This window comes from Lynx canadensis, chromosome C2, assembly GCF_007474595.2.
Source record: "Lynx canadensis isolate LIC74 chromosome C2, mLynCan4.pri.v2, whole genome shotgun sequence".
Classification (NCBI taxonomy): domain Eukaryota; kingdom Metazoa; phylum Chordata; class Mammalia; order Carnivora; family Felidae; genus Lynx; species Lynx canadensis.
Window position 1 is genome coordinate 80,425,794 of NC_044311.2, and position 15,398 is coordinate 80,441,191.

Here is a 15,398-nt window from a genome sequence, read left to right on the forward strand (position 1 = left end):
AATCAGTCACAAAGTTCAGTTTAGTATAGTAAGCCAAGTACACCCAGGGGAGAAAAGTGAAGCTGAAGCTGTACAGTTGAATTCATCAAATAATCTTTGCGTTCCTATTCTATGTCAGACACCAGGGATGCAACTTTAAGTAAACTGGGACTTTACAAAGGGCACATGAGAAATAAATGGTTGACTATAAGGGGGAAAGAGCTGTGGGATCATGGAAGAAAGATTCTCAATACAATTTGTGTGGCAGGGAACCAGAGAAGCTCTACTGGAGAAGGACTTGAGCCTGTATTTGACGTTGGGTAAGAATTAGCCAAAGATGGAGAACAGAAATTTAACATTCCAAGCTGAAGGAACAGCACAGCCAAAGGAGTGGAGGTGGGAAACAGTATAATGCCTTTGGAAATTGAAATTATTTTGTAAAGCTGAGTGGACAGGATTTATGATGGTCAATAGCTCTTCTTGAAAGAGGTCTCTTTGAGATCTTCCCTGGACGCTTGGTAGAAAGGACCTCAACTATCTCAGAGATGTTGACATTTACCAAGATACCTGGTGAGGTCTACAGAGCAGGGTTGCTGAACTAACTTCTTGTTATGGTCTTGGAAGGAATTGTCTTTCTTAAACATTTTAAAGTTTATTTATTTGAGAGAGAGAGGGAGAGCGTGCATGTGTGCGTGCCCTAGCGAGAGAGGGGTGGAGAGAAAGCTAGAGAGAGAATCCCAAGCAGGTTCTGTGCTGACAGTGGGCTCAATCCTATGGAACCGTGAAATCAGAACCTGAGCTGAAGCCGAGTCGGATGCTTAACTGACTGAGCCACCCAGGTGTCCCCTTTCCTAAACATTTTAGATCTAAGCCAGGACAGCAATCTCCCTCTGAGCCTTTGACTGTGAGCTTTTCTCATCTCCTGGTGAGCAACTTGAGGGAAAATACCTTTTTGTTTGTTTGTTTGTTTGGCATCTGGCATTGGGCCTGGCACACAGTGAGAGCAGAAAAACTTTTCTAAAATGTTGAAAAAAAGCAGTTTGATCAAGTGATTGGTTTCCTTACAAAAAGCATACCATATCAAAGATCTATGCTTTAATTTATTCTTTTCATGGATGCATGATGTGACAAATTGATTTAGCTCACTAACTTTTTGAACTGGTGGGTTTTCAATAATAAAAGCAATCATAAATATTTTTATAATATCACAGAATGTTTATTTTCAGGAAATATCTCTCCCACCCCATACTCTAAGTTCTCAAGATTTATTACCCTAGGTGATAGTCAATAGTTACATGTTGTTATTTTTTTTCTTTTTTAAAGAAATAGAAATAGCAAATGCACAGGAATATAGATGTCTTTGTATGTCTTTGTACGTAATGGGTTTATACACATTTGTAAGTACATCTGCACAGGCACATTTATCATAAACTGTTTTACTCAATGGGAGCACATGTTGTAAACTATTCTGCCTCGAGTTATTTGACCCAATGAGATTTTATTATATAATTGGAGATTTTATTACATAATTATTTATAGATCAACCTCAGTTTTTTAAATAGTGCAGAATATTTATTTTAAAAAGTAATCTATTTATCCAGCCCCTCATTAATGGCTATTTATTTTTACCTTTGCTACTATAAGCAATTCTGCTATAAATATTCTTGTGTATAGGACTTGGGATAGATGTCTAAATGTATCTATAATGTAAATTTCTGTAAGTGGAATTATTAGGTCAAAAGTCATGTGCATTTTAACTGATAGATATTGCCAAATTGCCTTCTGAACAGGTGACACCAGCTTACACTCCCACAAAGTGTAAGAGTGTCCTTTTCTACACATCTTCACCAATATCTCACATTATGAATCTTTTTTGCTTTGCCAGTGAGATAAAGAAAAACAACTCATTTTTGTTAATTTGTTTTATAAATATTGAGTTACTCACAATTCTTTGATTTTGTGTCAATTTTGGTAAATTGTATTTTTCAAGGAATTTGTTACATTTATTTACAGTGCTGTATTTGAAAGCATAAAGTTTTTGGGGCGCCTGGGTGGCACAGTCGGTTAAGCGTCCGACTTCAGCCAGGTCACAATCTCGCGGTCCGTGAGTTCGAGCCCCGCGTCGGGCTCTGGGCTGATGGCTCAGAGCTTGGAGCCTGTTACTGATTCTGTGTCTCCCTCTCTCTCTGCCCTTCCCCCGTTCATGCTCTGTCTCTCTCTGTCCCAAAAATAAATAAACGTTGAAAAAAAAATTAAAAAAAAAATAAAAAAAGAAAGCATAAAGTTTTTAATAATATTCCATTATTATACCATTAATGTCTATGAGACATTTAGTGATATACCCTTTCTTTCCTGATTTTGATGACCTGTGTTTTCTCTCTTTTTCTATCAGTGGACCTATTGATTTTGTTGGTTTTTACAAGAATATACTTTTAAATGCTAATTTTCACTTTTGTCCGATTTTTATTTAGTTCATTTATGCTTTTTTATTTATTTATTTTTTCCATTCTTCTACTTACTTTTGGTTTACTTTTCTTTCCTTTTTTTAAACTTTTTAATTTGAAACCCAAGGGCATTGATTTTAGGCCTTTTCTTCTTTTCTGATATGACTATTTAAATCTATAAATTTTCTTCTAAGCACTGCCTTTACTGCATCTCATAAAGCTTGATATGTTGTGTTTCTACTCTCATTTAGCTTGAAGTATTCTCTAATTTTTCTTGTGATTACTTCTTTGCGCCATGGATACTTTAGAAGTTGTACTGGCTAATTTCCAAATATTTTTCTTGAGATTTTAATATTCTTTCATTTTAATTTAGAGAACATATGGCCTTGATTTTAATCCTTGTAAATAAATCGAGACTTGTTTTATTGACTAAACTATAGTATATTTTTGTGAATGTATCATATTCATTGGAACAAAATTTTGTGATTGTAAATATCAATTGGTTTATTGTGTTTGACAGTATTGTTTAGGTTATCTATATTTTTACTGATTTTTGTCCATTTTTGTATTAGTGATTGAGAAAGGAATGTTGAAATCTATCATTGTGGAGTTTTCTTCTCTCTTTGTTCTTTGCTTAATGTATTTTGAGGATCTATTATGTACATTATATTTATGATTAATATGCCTTCCTGAAAAATTGAGCCTTTTTTACATTATGGATTGGTTATCATTTTTATATTTATTTTTTTACATAGTAAATCTTTTTATAATACATTCACTGTCCATGTCTTTGTATTCAAAGTATATTTCTTATCGAGATCACATAATTGAGTTATAGTTTTAATCCATTCTGATAATCTCTGCCTTTTAATTGGAGTGTTTAGTCCCTTTACATTTTATATAATTTTGATTTGATTGAAGTTGAGTCTACCTATTATTTAATTTTTTTTTTTTTTTACATTTATTTATTTTTGAGAGACAGAGTAAGCAGGGGAGGAGCAGAGAGAGAGGGAGACACAGAATTAGAAGCAGGCTCCAGGCTCTGAGCTGTCAGCACAGAGCCTGATGCAGGGCTCGAACCCACGAACCGTGAGATCATGACCTGAGCCGAAGTTGGATGCTTTAACTGACTGAGCCACCCAGGCGCCCTGAGTCTACCTATTATTTGTTTTCCATTTTCCCTTTTTAGATTTATTTCTTAGTCCTCTTTTTCAACCTTATTTTTAATTAAATACTTTTAATAATTTAATTTTAATATTTCTGTTGGCTTTTTAGCTATAACATTTTATATAATTTTGTGGTTGCTTTAGAGCAGAGTTTCTCAACATGAAGACTGTTTACATTTTGTGTAGGACAATTCTTTGGTATGGGAAGCTGGTCTGTGCATTGTAGGATGTTTAGCAGCAACTTTGGCTTATACCCAGTAGGTGCCAGTAACACCCTGCTTCTGTTAAGACAATCAAAATATGTCCCCAGATATCACCAAATGTACCCTAAGGGCAAAATCACTCCATATTGAGAACCACTGCTGAAGGAATTATAATATAGGTACTTAACGTTTCACAGTCTACTTAAATTTAATATTGTAATACTACACTTTTAACATAGAAACCTTGTAGACTTATTATTCTAGAACTGTAAATGTTTGATATAGTATGATAAAGTCAGTGTAGCCATAGGAGGATATGAGAAGGAGCCTTGGAAGAAAGTTTATTGTACTCACAGGTCTAAGAAAGGGAGTCCCCATATACCATAGAGGGCCTCAGATGAAGTCACCAGTGTTGGTCAGGAGGCTGAAAGGACAGGAGCTATACGAGAACTTAGACCATGGCTGTTACTAGAGTTTCTACAGGAAAGGCAGGGCATGACAGGGTACTCAGTTTGGGACTGGGTAGTTTAAATAATTTTGGTAGACTTTAAGCTGTAGGGGAGATCCACTGTTGCTTAGTACCTGAACCTGGATTGATCAAGGCAGAAGAATATTGCCTCATGGGGTGTATGGGCCAAATAGAAGATGTATGGTTCAGGATTGTTTTATATGAATATCAAAGGTGTACTTTAGGCTGAGTCCTTTGCTATCTCTAAAAATTGACTAGCCCCAAGAGGGGCAGTCTCTCCCCAGACAGAAAGCTTCCTTAGTATGTTAAAACATCATAAGGTACATTAAATAAGTAAATACATATTTACATACACATACATACCATACATGTACTATTTACAACACCTCCTTACTGACCTTTATATAAGTTGCAGTTGTCACGCATATTACTTCTGTATACATTTTAATCTAAACAGGATAATGTTACAAATTTTGTTTTAAGAAATTGTACATATTCCAAAAAAATTAGGATATATAATTGTATTTTATATTTAAATACATGGTTTTATTTACTTTTATTTTTTTAATGTTTGTTTATATTTGAGGGAGAGAGAGAGAGCTAGCACATGGGGGAGGGGCAGAGAGAAAAGGAGACACAGAATCTGAAGCAGGCTCCAAGCTCTGAGCTGTCAGCACAGAGCCCGATGCAGGGCTTGAACACATGAACTGTGAGATCATGTCCTGAGGCAAAGTCAGATGCTCAACCAACTGAACCACCCAGGTGATCCCATGTTTTCATTTCTGATACACTTCTGATAATCTTTATTTGTTCCAGGAGATTCAGATTTCCCTTTGATGCCATTTTACATGAAAAATTCCTTTTTAGTATTTCTTGTACTGTAGTATATTGGTGATGTATTGGTGAGTCAGGGAGAGGGGCAGAAATATGCATATAAAACGAGGGAGGGAGGGAGAGAGAGAGAGAGAGAGAGAGAGAGAATCTTAAGCAGACTTCATGTTCAATGTCGAGCCCAACCCGGGATTATGACCTGAACCCAAATCAAGAGTCGGACACTCAATCTACTGAGCCACCCAGGTGCCCCTTCATTTCTGAAGAGTTTTCTCTAGTTAGAGAATTCTGTCTTGACATTTTTTTTTCAGTACTCACAAAATGTTGTTCCACTGTCTTTGGCCTCCATAATTTCTGAAGAGAAATTCACAGTTATTTGAACTGCTATTCTGTGTATTCTCTAGCTGCTTTCACATGTTAACATTATCTTTAGTTTTCAGAAGTTTGACTGTGATGTGCATAGGGGTATATGTATGTGTGTATGTTTAATCTTCCTTGGGATTCCCTGTGCTTCTTGCATTTGTAAGTTTTTATGTTTCAACAAATTCAGGAAATCTGAGCTTACTGCTTTTTGAAACTTTTTTTTTTGTTGTTCCATTCTCTTTTTTTCCCCTGATGTTTCAATTACATGTATAAGAGAAATTTTGCTATTATTCTACAGGTATCTCAGTCTCTGTTTTTTTCCAGTCTGTATCTCATCTTCAGATTGGCAGTTTCTATTGATCCAACTTCACACCTTATTGACATTTTCTTTTGTCATTTCATTCTGCTGTTAAGTCTATCAAGAATTTCTTTTATTTCAATTATTGTTCTTTTTGTTTTAAAACATCCATTTAGTACTCTTTTCTATTTTCTATTTCTCTTAAAAGATGTCACATATTTTCTGAATGAGTGTATTGTCCTTACTTAGCATAATTCACTTTACTTAGTATTACCTTACTTAGCATAATTATAATTACTTTAAGGTTCTTCCTGATAATTTCAAATTATGGATCATCTCAAGATTTCCTGCATTGACTGTCTTTTTTCTTAAGAATAGGTCCTATTTTGTTGGCTCTTGGTATATTGGTTACTTTAAAATTTATTCCTCCTGGACTTTGTGTAGACTTCCTTTATTCTTTAAATCCATAGGTAGAAGTTTTATGGCTAAGAAGATGGCTCTTTGTTTTTTTCTGTTTTGTTTTGTTTTTTGTTTTTGTTTTTGTTTTGTGTGTGTGTGTGTGTGTGTGTGTGTGTGTTTTGTAGAATTTCTAGTTATTTTCAGAATAGGCAGTCTGCTGGGCTAGATATTGAATTTTTTTTATGCCTAGATATTGAATTTTTGCAAATAATTTTATGTCATCTTTGGAGATGATTGTGTATTTTTCTCTGTAAATCTAATTAATATAATGGGTTCTGTCACACATTTCTTAAAACTGAGACATTTTTGCACATTCAAGGTACAAAGCCACATGGTATAATTATATTTAATATAATATTCCATTGAATATTCTTTATAATTTTTGAAAGTGTTTCTTTTATCAATATTCATAAATTTGATTGATGTTTAGTTTTCTTCTATTGGGCTGTCTTTGCAGATTTTGGTATTAATATTAGCTAACTTTTAAAAGACTGGTTTTTGGGTCACCTGGGTGGCTCAATTGATTAAGCATCTGACTCTTGGTTTCAGCTCAGGTCATGATCTCAGTTTTGTGAGTTTGAGCCCTATATTGAATTCTGTGTTCGCAGTGTGAAGCCAGATTCTCTCTCTCTCTCTCGCTCTCGCTCTCGCTCTCGCTCTCTGTCCCTCCCCCCACTTGCACTGTCTCTGTCTCTCTCAAAATAAATAAACTTAAAAAAAAGTGTTTTTGTTTTGTTTTGTTTTGTTTTTTCCCCCCTCTCTTGACTTTACCAGATATAGAAATGGCTTTATCTTTTACATAGATGATTAGTGTATTTCACCTATCAACATGCCTGGACCTGATGCTTTGAAAGGAGGAGTAGCACTACAACTTTCTTAATTTTTTCCATGGTATTGGCATGTTTAGACTTTCTCTCTCTTTATAGTTAGTTTCTGTAGTTTATAGTTTACTAGAAAAATCACTCCGTTTTTTTCAGATTTCTAAATTTTCATTGGACTGAGAAAAGTAAGAAAACAGATGATTAAAAGAATAATAAAAGTTTATTTTATATATAATACTTTTTTCCTTGTGTCAGGATTTACGTAACTAATAGTTGACTGATTGATTTCAAAGTACCACCTGTTGAGTTTATTTGTTCATTATAGAAGAATTAATTTTCCCATTTATTATCTTTTACATTTTTCCGTATCTCCTATTGTGCTGTTTGTGTATATTCTTTCTTGCATTTTGTAACTTCTTTAAAGTTTAATTAATGAATGAATTAATTTTAGAGACAGTGTGTGAGCAAAGGAGAGGGGCAGAGGGAGACAGAATTTTTTTTTAATGTTTTACTTATTTTTGAAAGAGAGAGTGCAAGCTGGCAGGGGCAGAGAGAGGGAGGGGGACAGAGGCTCCAAAGAAAGCTCTGTCCTGACAGCAGTGAGCCTGATGTAAGGCTCGAACTCATAAATCATGAGATCATGACCCGAGCCAAAGTTGGAGGTTCAACCACCTGCACCCCTCAGGAGCCCTGAGTGAGAGAGAATCTTAAGCAGGCTCCATGATTAGTTCTGTAACATTACAGGGCTCAATTCTACAACATTGGGATCATGGCCTGAGCCAAAATCACGAGTTGGATGTTCAAATGATTGAACCGCCAAGGCGGTTTTCCAGATCTTTTCCAAATGCTTTTCCAGATCTATCGTACCATTTTATTATAGTTCCCATGCCCTGTTATTTCTTTTTTTATCTTTGATTCAAGAATATGATTGAGGTAACTTTTTAAGTTCGAAGGATTTTTACTCCTTTGACATATATTATTAATTTCTAATTTTATACATTGTGTTTAGAGAATGTCTTCTCTAATATTTCTGTGTTTTTGGATTTACTGAATAGGTTTATACTTAGTTATTTTTTTTTTTTTTTTAAATTTTTTTTTCAATGTTTATTTATTTTTGGGACAGAGAGAGACAGAGCATGAATGGGGGAGGGGCAGAGAGAGAGAGGGAGACACAGAATCGGAAACAGGCTCCAGGCTCTGAGCCATCAGCCCAGAGCCTGACGCGGGGCTCGAACTCCCGGACCGCGAGATCGTGACCTGGTTGAAGTCGGACGCTTAACCGACTGCGCCACCCAGGCGCCCCTATACTTAGTTATTTTTTAATCAACATTTCACAAATATTTGAATATGCAGTTTCTACTTCTGTGTGTAGAATTTGGTAACTAGTGTTTAGATACATTATCATTATGTTTCATATGTCTTCTCTGTCTTTGTCTGTTAATTAATTATTATTTTTTTGGCTACTTGATCTGTCATAGACTGAGAGGAGAATTAAATTTTCCTTAGTTAGTTTTTTTACTTTTGTGACTTTACATTGTGAATATTGATATTACCTTGTTTGATGTAGAAACACAGAATTTGAATATTTATTTTAGATTATAATGTTTTTCATTATAAACTTAACCTTCTTTAGTGCCTTGTCTGTTTTTGGTCTTGTTTGGGATGAATATTATAAACCTTATGTTGTTTTTTTTTAAATTTTCTTCATATATATTTGCCTAGTTCTTACTTTAAACCTGAATCTCTTTGTTTTTCATGTGTTGTTATATACAGCATATAATTGAATTTTGTTTTGTGATCCAACCTGGAAATCTTTTCTTCAAATTGTTAAGATTAACCTATTTACATATATTGATATGACAGTTTTGATTTTCATCCTTCCCTCTTGATTTTTGTATTATTATGTTATTCTGAATATATTACCATATTTTCTAGATTTCCTTTGCTTTCTATTGAGTATAGTTCCCTTTTAACAAGAAAGTTTATAGTCTTTTTCTACTAATGACTGTAAATGTAATTTAGAAGAGTATTTTTAGGATGGGGAAGGGGCAGAGAGAGAGGGAGGCACAGAATCTGAATCCAGCTCCAGGCTCTGAACTATTGGCACAGAGCTCAACGTGGGGCTGGAACTTGTGAGTTGAGAGATCTTGGCCTGAGCCGAAGCCTGATGCTTAATCGGCTGAGTCACCCAAATGCCCCTATCCTAGCCTTTTTGACTGTTATCTATTCACTTGCTAATATAAGCCCATGTATTTTAACAAATAAGAACCTGTTTCTTTCATCGTCTTTTGTACTTCTCCGTCATTCATTTTTAACAATTTTATTTATTTATTTTGAGAGAGAAAGTGCAAGCAGGGGAGAGACAGAGAGAGAGAGAGAGAGAGAATATGAATCCCAAGTAGGCTCCACATTATTAGCAGGGAGCCTGATGGAGGGCATGAACTCATGAACAGTGAAGTCATGACCTGAGTGGAAATCAAGAGTCAGAAGCTCAACTGACTGAGCCACCCAGGTGCTCCTCCCCTGCTGTCATTCAATTTTTTTAAAAAAGATGCTTATGGGGGGTAGGGAGGGGCACCTGGGTGGCTCAGTCAGTTGAGTGACTAACTCTTGATTTTGGCTCAAGTCATGATCCCAGGGTCTGGGATCGAGCCGTGCATTGGGCTCTGTGCTGAGTGTGGAGCCTGCTTAAGATTCTCCTCTCTCTCTCTCTCTCTCTCTCTCTCTGCCTCTCTTTCCCACTTGAGCACTCTCTCTGTATCTCTAAAAAATAAAAAAGTAAAAATAAAATGAAAATATACTGATAATTTTCAGTTACTTCAGTGACTAAATAATGTTTCCACTTGATGTGTCATCTTCAATAGCATATATTGAACCTCCATTTTGAAAGATAAGAAATCTGTATTTTCATACTATTCCCACATTCTCTCATCTTTCATTAGTTTTACCAGACAAATTTCATTTTTTATGGCATATTATATTTTATTTCCCATGAGGCACTCAATTATTAACACAGGGAGTTGATGTAATTCCAGCCCTCCTAATTAACTTGTGTGGCTTTTTCCAGATTTGCATTCTGGGGTTGAGGAGAGAAAGCCTGTGCCAGCAGCTGGCATGCTGGTAAATGTAAAGGCCCCGGGAAGTAGGAACATAGTGTGATGAAGGGGCCGTGTTTACAGTTCTGCTCAGTTTTCTAGCAACCTCCATTGTAGATTCCTGGACTAGGAGTGGAGTCCTAGATTTTAGCCCCAATTTTACAGCTGTTAACTTTGTTTCCTCATCTCTCAAAAGGTGACATTAATTATCATTCCGCTTCATTAATAGTCTATTGTAAGGTTCTAATGAGATAGCTTAAAAGCATTTTGTAATATGCCTCATAGATATCAGCTGTTAACAAGTTCTGATTTTTCTCCCAGATAAAAGCTTTTGTTAACATGGAACTCAATAGGTTGATTTGATTGTTATCTTTGTTTCCAAGTCAGTTGGCCCTCCTTGGTTGGGCACTGAGTCACCCTTATAAGGTCAGAGTTCAGGCAGCAACAGGTAGAGAAAGGGGAAGAGGAAAGGGGAAATCAGCTGATGAATAATTATAAACTGATTCCAGAGGAAACCTTGGACAGAGAGCAAATTCCCTTGTCATAGGAAAATGCAGTGATTTAACATTAACATCCTCTGCCTGTAGGTAGTAATGCTGACCTTGTTTCCCTAGAGCTTTTACCTCCCCTGTGCCATTTGTCGTTCAACCCGCAAGAATAAATAGGGCTGAGTGAATACATTTTAGAGATACAACAAGACAAAAGGGGTTCAGGGATTCAGGCACCCTCAGCTATTTAGTATTAGAGCTGGGTTTTGAAATAAGTTCTTCCAACTCCCTGTCCAGTATTCTTTTCTTTGGTTAAATAATATTTTATTTGCTTTTTTTTTTTTCTCTTTCTCTCCCTTCTCTCCCCCTTCCCTTCTCTTCCTTTCTTCTCTTGTTTCTCTCCCTGTGATCTCACTTCTGTGTTTTTCATCCTCTCCTCACCTTTCCTCTTCTCTGTCCCTCTGGGGGAAGACAATCACCAGCTGCTAATGAAGCTCTCCTTCTCTTAAGAAGCCACAAAGAGGACTATTGGAACTTAAAACATGTGCCAGCGAATCCCACATACTGGTGCTTACAAAACAAAGTTGTTTTGTTTTGTACACTGTTTGCCTTTTGGCTTCATGTGAAGAAAGAGAGAGCAATGGCAATAAATGACTAAAGGCTAAGGATCAGTTATTTGTGAGACGAAGGCCTGTTCTCTTTGGATCAGAACATTAACCAGAGACAAACCAGGACAGGGTAAAAGGCCTGGTTTGTCCTCTAGGGTAACTAGTTGCTGCTACTACACAGCTTTTGTTATTCTTTCTTACCTGAGACAGGGACCCTAAACATTATTTCTATCATAATTGGGTTTATTTTCAGATTTTAATTAAAAATCAACCTGCACAATCCCATTGTGTCTGTAACCTTTCAGAGAAGTGGGGGAGAGAGGAGAAGACTAGACTTCTATGAGCGTAACCATAGGTTAAAGCTTTGACTCACCTTAACCATGCCAATTTTTTTGCTGTTCAAATTTGGACAATGCACTTTAATTCCTGGGCTTTCAATTTCCATTCTATAAAATGTCAGTAATAAAAATCCTTTCCAGGCCTAACTCATAGGTCATTGTCAATTTAAATGATGAATGTGAAAGTGTTTGGTAAATTAAAAGGTGCTAAAATAAAGTAAGGTGTAACTTTAAGAATTTTAGAAATCCATACTTACTTGTTAACTCTCCCATTTTTTTTAATATGCCCACAGGAGCTAATGATGAGGAAACGGTGACTTTGAATGGTCAAGTGACTTGTATGTAATCATGTAAATAGATGGTGGTGGGGTTGGAAACATGAGATCCTCTGATTTCAAATCCTCAGGTACCTAATTCCTACTAGACCTCAAGTGTATTGTCATTTTTGAAGATAAATGGACTCCGTTTCATTGTCTCTATTCCTATCTGAACTTTGTAATGAGCAGGTTGAGTACAGACAGTCTAGAGCTTAGAGGGCAGGTTCTGAAGTCAGGCTGCCTGGGAACCCATCCTAGATCTGCTTATGAGTGACTGAGGGCAAGTCCCACAACAGTCTGTGCCTCAGTCTCCTCATTTGTAAACTGGGGAGGGAAATAGTATCTATCTCACTGGTGTGTGTTGAGAACTAAAAGAGATCATACATTTAAAGTGCTCAGAAAAATATTTGATAGGAGTGGACACTCTGGTACATGGTATGAAGAGGCAAAGCTATTGCTTTTCTAATAGATTTGGTGGAAAGATAGTAGTTTAGGATTCAGGGACCTGGGTCTTGATCCACTTTCATGATATGTCTCCTCCTTTTGCTAAGTCTCACTTTCCTCATTGATAAAGTCTATAGGGCATTTTGTTTTTTGGCTTGCATTTTTTGTTTTGTTTTACTGTTTGTTTGATCTTGAAATTCTGTGCTTTTTGTGGTCCTCTATTTGTGTAGCGGTTTTCCAAAAGTCATTCGTCTCACAGGGCCAGATCACTTTACCTAATCAATTACTCCTGTGAAAAATGTCTCCAAAGAGGTTTTCTGCTGGAAAATATTGTTGCTGTCACATTGATATGCCAACAAAAGCTGAGCAGGAAGGTCATGCCAAGAAATGTCTTCCTGCAAGAGTAGGCATCACACATTTCTCTCTCCATGCTGTTTAAAATCTGCATTCGGCATAATATAAGGGACAGGCGGTGCAGCAGAAGCAAGGCTTGGGAAACTCCTTGCAGAAGTCACCACCACTCATCTTGTCTGTAGAGATGCTGGTGGAAACAGGGCTTGGAAGCCGCCCCTGTTGACTTAGTATCAGCACGTGCAGGGTGGGAAGAAGGCATCCCGGACATGACTCCATCAGCTCACCGGTGCTCCCTGGGAACCAAAGGCCAGTGAACTGCTCTGTGCCCCCAGAGTTCTAATTGGGCATCTTTTTTTCCAGACAAGGGCTTCAAAGTGCCTCTGCTCTGCTCTAGGTGAAACCAGCTCGTGGCCCAGGCCAATTCTGCTGTCTCTGCGTCTGTCAGTGTGTTCTAATCACTGTTATAAGTGTGGTTCTGCGGAACACCTTGTAAAATATTTTCCTATTGCTCCAGCAACATCTCCTGTCTAGACAATCTAATTATGAGCACAGAGCAAACAGCTGAAGTCTATTCCGCCCCCGAGGGTTGCCTAATTCTAGGAGTGGGGGCGGAGGATGGGGGGGGGGCGTGGTGTGAAAGGTATTGGTTACGTGTTGTTGACCTGACCAGAAAATTGAGTGCTCCTGAAGAATCCTGCTAACTTTTAATTAAAAAGAAATGATCTGCTGGAAGCTGGCATTTTGTTGTTTTTCCAAACTCAGTGGAGGATTAAAGGTACCGATTTATTTCCCTCCAATTGCATCTTTTTCTTGGCTTCAGAGGTGGTTTGTGGTCTTTGCTTTAAAAAAAAATGCACTGATTTAATAATCTGCCCTCCTAGCAGCATTTTGCAAATAGAAAGCGGCCCCCTAGAGGTATATTCTTTCCAAGCAGTAATTCAGTTACATTCAATGAGTCTTTCCTGAGCCCTGGCCAGGTGGCAGGCACTGAGCATGACAAAGTGACGAGAGCTGGACTTTGTCCCCAAGATGTTCACAGGCTCACAAGAAGGCAGATAGACACATTATGTGCTCATGCTTTAATCAGGCTTTGTTTAGTGCTCCAGTGGAGAGGCAACAGGGTCGCCGACATAGGAGAGGGAGAAAGAATTTCTACTGAAAATTATGGGGAGGTCTAATGGAGGGGATATAATCTGAGCGGGTCTTTGTAGGATGGGAGAGAGAGAAGGGAGCACTACAGTCCAGGCATGAGTAGATGAATGCCCAAACGGTGAGATCATGACAAGCATTCCCATAGGGCTAGGTCGTGGCTGTTGGGAAATTATCATGGAAGCTTCTGAATGGTTTTGGGTAATAACATGCGGGGTTTGGGTTTTAGTCATATTAGGATGTAAGGTGACGAAGGTTTGGGGGGAGGAGCCTGACACTGACATTCTACTCAGGAAGATAAAGGTGGCAACAATATAAGAGATGCTTTGGAAGAAACAGAAACTGGAGAAAGGGGCCGGCTGTGGGATGATGGGTAAACTAGTCACGTGACTGGTATTTATTGAGAACTCGCCATCGCCAATTGCTGTGCTGGGTACTGTGATACCATTGTGATAAACAGAGTTTCTGCTCTATCAGACAGCAATCAATCCTAGCAAGAAGCTTAAAATTACAACAGTGATCTGCTTTGAAGGAGAGCTTTGCAGGGTGTGTGAATTATCTATTGCCATGTAATGATCAAACATTTATTTTTCCTGGTTCAGGGATATGGGTGTGGCTTAGCTGGGTCCTCTGATTCAGGATGTCTCCAAAGCTTCAGTCAAGATCACTTGGGCCATGGCATCTCAAGGCTCAATGGGGGAGAATGACTCTCGAGCTTACTCATGTGGTTGTCAGCAGGCTCAGGTCCTAGCTGGCAGTTGATCAAAGATATCAGTTCCTGCCCTAAGGCCACTGACATCGTGGCTGCTGGCTTCCCTCAGAGGCAGTAAGGGAAGAGAGTGAGAGAGAGAGAGCAGGAGAGGTTGAGCAAGATGGAAGGCACTGTCTTTAAATAACCTAATCTCGGATGGGATACCTATTACCAGATTATCTCTGCCACCTTCTACTCATTGGAAGCAAGTCAGTAAATCCAGTTACAATCCAAAGGAGGCTGTCACAGAAGGACATGCATATCAGGAAGTAGGCATTTTTGGAGGCCATCTGAGAGGTAGCTGACCACATGAAGGCTACCAGAGCATTTATTATGGGATTTGGACTTAACATTGGAGGGTGAAGATCAGGGAAGGATGCTCTGAGGAAGGGATTCTGGAGCTGGGATCGGAAGGATGAAAAGGAGTTGACAAACTGAAGGGGGTTATGGAGAGAGCGTTCCAGGCAGTGAGATGAATATGTGCAAAGGAGGAGAGAGACTGGTGCTTCTGAGAAACTGTCAACAGGCCACCATGGCCTGCTAGCTATGAGGGGCCTGAGGGACACCAACATGGAGATGAATTTTGTATTTAGATGTTGATGAGCTATGTTATTTTGGAGGAGCTGGCACAATTCTACTTTTATCTGTCATTTGCGCTGGCATTCAGTAGAGAGTGAAGGGGTTCACAGTTAAAGCTAGTTTGAAAGCCCTCGCTCTGTACTGTGGGGCTGTTTCTGGATTGCTGGGAAATGGGTCTGATTCAGTGTGCAAAATGAATAAAATTGCCCACTTATCTCTTAGGATAATTACTTATTATGTAA

The 15,398-nt window shown here is 37.9% G+C and overlaps 1 protein-coding gene across 1 annotated transcript in view; it reads left to right on the plus strand.

The window, feature by feature from the left end:
- Positions 1 to 15,398, plus strand: part of TPRG1 (tumor protein p63 regulated 1) — a 140,849-nt gene that overhangs the window by 66,320 nt on the left and 59,131 nt on the right. The gene's annotated exons all lie outside the window — the stretch shown is intronic.